This window comes from Frankliniella occidentalis, unplaced genomic scaffold (assembly GCF_000697945.3).
Source record: "Frankliniella occidentalis isolate FOCC.00 unplaced genomic scaffold, Focc_3.1 Scaffold104, whole genome shotgun sequence".
NCBI classification, from domain to species: domain Eukaryota; kingdom Metazoa; phylum Arthropoda; class Insecta; order Thysanoptera; family Thripidae; genus Frankliniella; species Frankliniella occidentalis.
The window spans coordinates 48,929-52,490 of record NW_026267233.1 but is presented as its reverse complement, the minus strand read 5'-3'; positions in this window follow the sequence as shown (position 1 = coordinate 52,490).

Sequence of the window (3,562 nt, the reverse complement as noted above, 5' to 3'; positions counted from 1 at the left end):
CACCCCGAAAAACCATTTTCTAAGCACAAGGGTGGGTTGTAGTCGTGGTGCTTCACCGTTACATCCCGTTCTCAAGTCTTTGGGGCAAACTCAAAGATGACGGGTTAAAGCGGGCCGAAGGCCCGCTACATCATTCGATGATGTTCTTCAGCAAATCGCGTGACAGAAATGGTCGGGCCGCATGCCCGACCATCGCCGCCGGCAGGCCAAGCAGACCCGGCCCCTGCCGAACGGAGTTGCCGGCGGAGCGAAGCGGAGCTGGCAACTTCGTTTGGCGGTTGGGCGGGCCTGCTTGTTTACATCTTTCTTAGACGTAACTCGGCAAAGTAGGCCCCTTTGGACTAAAATTTTGTCCGTTTGGCTCTATCTCTAACTGTTTAGTCGCCAGAGGGCGATTTCCAGTCGAAAATGATCCCAAACCATTTTAGCGTTGTTTCCCAGATATTTGATAGTCTGTGGTGGGGCAACTCGTCCAAATTATATCCTGGGGGTAAAAGTTGTGTCCTTTGGAGCCGAAGGCCTATCTACGATTCTGTCTTTTGCCCGACTCGGGTGTCAGCGCCGCAGGCCTAGGTAGATGTATGCCAGGCGCGTCGTAGCGTAACAGTGTTTCGTGAGATATCGCGAAGCCTGTTACGCGAGACGTGGTCTGGCGTACATCTACCTAGTTTCTATTGCTATTAATGTGGTATCATTTCTACTTTTTGTTAGTTTTTCATGTTCTTCCTAATTTTACAGTTGTTTTTTTTTTTATTACTATCTCCCTTTTAAGTGAAACAACTCAAGTGAAATAAATCGGAGATTTTTCAAGAAAATTCTTCTTTCCTCCGACTTCCGACCTCCGACCCCCGACCCAAATACATCCAGAGACCTTTCCGACCTCCGACTACAATACGCCCCGACATCTTTCCGACCTCCGCTTCCCGGCCACGACACCACTACCCGACAAAATACTGACTTCCAATTTCCGACATCGACTTCCGACATATAATGTCGGAATGGTGCACATCCGACAACCCCCCGACATTCTTTCGACGTCGGAAATATGTCGGTGGTCGGTCGGGATTTGGTCGGTTCGTTGGTCGGAATCATGTCGGATTTATGTCGGACTGGGCTACCAAGGAGTATTCGACATCAAGCGGCAGCTTGGGCAGCTGGACTTATGTGTCTTAAGTGACAGTTCGACACTTGAAACCTATACACACGGAGTTCGTGGAGGCTCCGTATAAGCACGCAGTTCCCGGGGGCTCGGTACAAACACGGAGTTCAGAAGGCCGCCGTGTAGCGTCGTAACTACGTTTTTTTTTAAAAAAATCGAGTTATGAAGTGCGTCGGATAGAGGAAACCAAGGGCTATCGATCAGCGAAAACCGCATGTCGATATGTCAATTAGTTCAAAAGTAATTCTGGTCTGAAAATCCAGCCGCCCATTAGGCGCAATGTAAATCCAAAACTTTGAAGCGCTATATCTCAGAAGTGACTTTCGAGCACTTACGACGTTATACGGGGACCCACTGAACTGCGTGTCTGTACGGAGCTGCCTGGAACTACGGGTGTATACGGAGACTCCACGAACTCCGTGCTTGTAGGTTTCAAGTGTCGAGTTGCTTGTCGCATGATTGGTAGTTTTACAATGAATGCACTCAGGACATTTTCCTTCGTTCCCATTCGTGCGTTGTCTTTGTTTTGGTTTTGGGGAACGATCTCTGTCGAGATCACGTCTTGGATTTTGGTATCCGCTCTCGCCTCCAGATGGCGTTTTGTACCTACCACGACCTCCACCACCGACCAAGCGCGGTCGCCTCGACGTGACTTCCCTGCCCATGCAGCAGATGATTTTTGAGAGCAGTTTTGTTAGAATTATTTTTATTTTGCAAAGGAATTTCTTCATTTTGTATCGCTCAGCGAAGCTCAGGACAAGGAGACTAGCTATATGTACGCCAGACCACGTCTTTGTGGAAAGGTTAGCGTCCTCAACTTTGCACATTGAGCTAGGAAGCTGAAATTTTGCATGAAGGTACTTAATGACCTACTGATCAAAATAGGAGATGGTGCCAAGCGGGCACCATCCCCCTTTACCCCCCTTTCCCTTTCACTTTTGCTTCTCAGAACGTAACTTCTGAACTAATAGGCCTAGTTTCATTTTGTGCGGAATACCCCACTTGAAGACAGCCATGCCCTTGAAAATGCGCTCCGGGCCCCCCGGGGGCCCCTACAGGCCTTCAAAGGGGCTCAAATGATGAAAACCGTCATTTTCTCTGCTGTTGCTGGGCTTCCTTCGACACGGCTGCTTCTTAACTATGGCAAGTGCCTACCCATGACATAATTTTGCATTACATACCTAAATGAGCCCCGTGGGGGTCTCCGGTGTGGTGAGAGGCTACCGTCTTTCGAAGAAACAGTACTTCTCTGCTCGAAAATTTCGCTATCCACGACTCACAACGCAAGTTTGGTTGCGGAATCACCCCTCGGCGATGTCACGGGGCCCCCGGGGGGCTCCCGGGGCACCGCGGGGGGCAAATCACCGCACAAGCTGTATCTTTTGAACTGCTGCAGATACTACGCCGCCCGTTCTTTTACAGCTATGCACATTAAAACATACCGCGTCTATCGGCATACTTTATAGCAGGGGTTACCCCAAGTGGGGCCCCACTGGGCCCCAGCAAGCATGATGTTAGCCAACACCTGTCTATTTCTTGCCGAAGAAATATCATAAAAACGAAGATTTTATAAATCTCAGAATGATTTTTATATATATATCTGACTTGTGGCAATATTGCCTTATAACACAAGAAATATTTAGATTATGTAACTCTCTGTCCATAGAATTCATTTTTTTTTTAAACATTTCAGAAGAATAGGGTATTCCAGGCTATCTAAAACGGAAGTGGGAAAAGAACAAACTCACGGACTTTTCTGTTTCCGTAATGGTTCTGATTGGTCCAGTTGAGCACGTGCCACGACGGCCTTTGAGGTATGAAAAACTGTCAGATCAGTTTCGAGCTCCCCTCTATAATTAAGAGGTTAGAATCAGACCAAACGACCATGGTAATTTCTCATAGTAAGTGGACGGAAACAGAGAAATCAGTGAATTTCTTCTTTTCCACATCCGCTTTAGATAACCTGGAACACCCTATTACTAATCTATGAATGGCACTTAACGTCACAGGTAAAATCACAAATAATATACTACAAATAATAATATACTAAATATTCTTCTTCAATCACAAAACACATATTTCTCAACATATTGTAACAATTTTAATCTTTTAATCAAATAGGAGTAATTATTTGGCTTCAGTTACTTACGTTGGGTGGATTTTACTTATTCTTGTGAATCATCTCGAGATGGAGTTTTAGCACAAGTACAGGAACACAGATCCGAGCATTTAAACGTCGTAAGTTTCAGACATGAACAGGAAGATGGTCGGCACGGTTTCTTGCATTTACACGACACAAGTTCTTTGCATCCCTTTCCTGCCACTGGCTAAGTAATCCATATCGGCTCCCAGCTGTCCTTTGCAGCACGTCGTTGCCAGCCGCATTCACTGGGACGGGGGGGG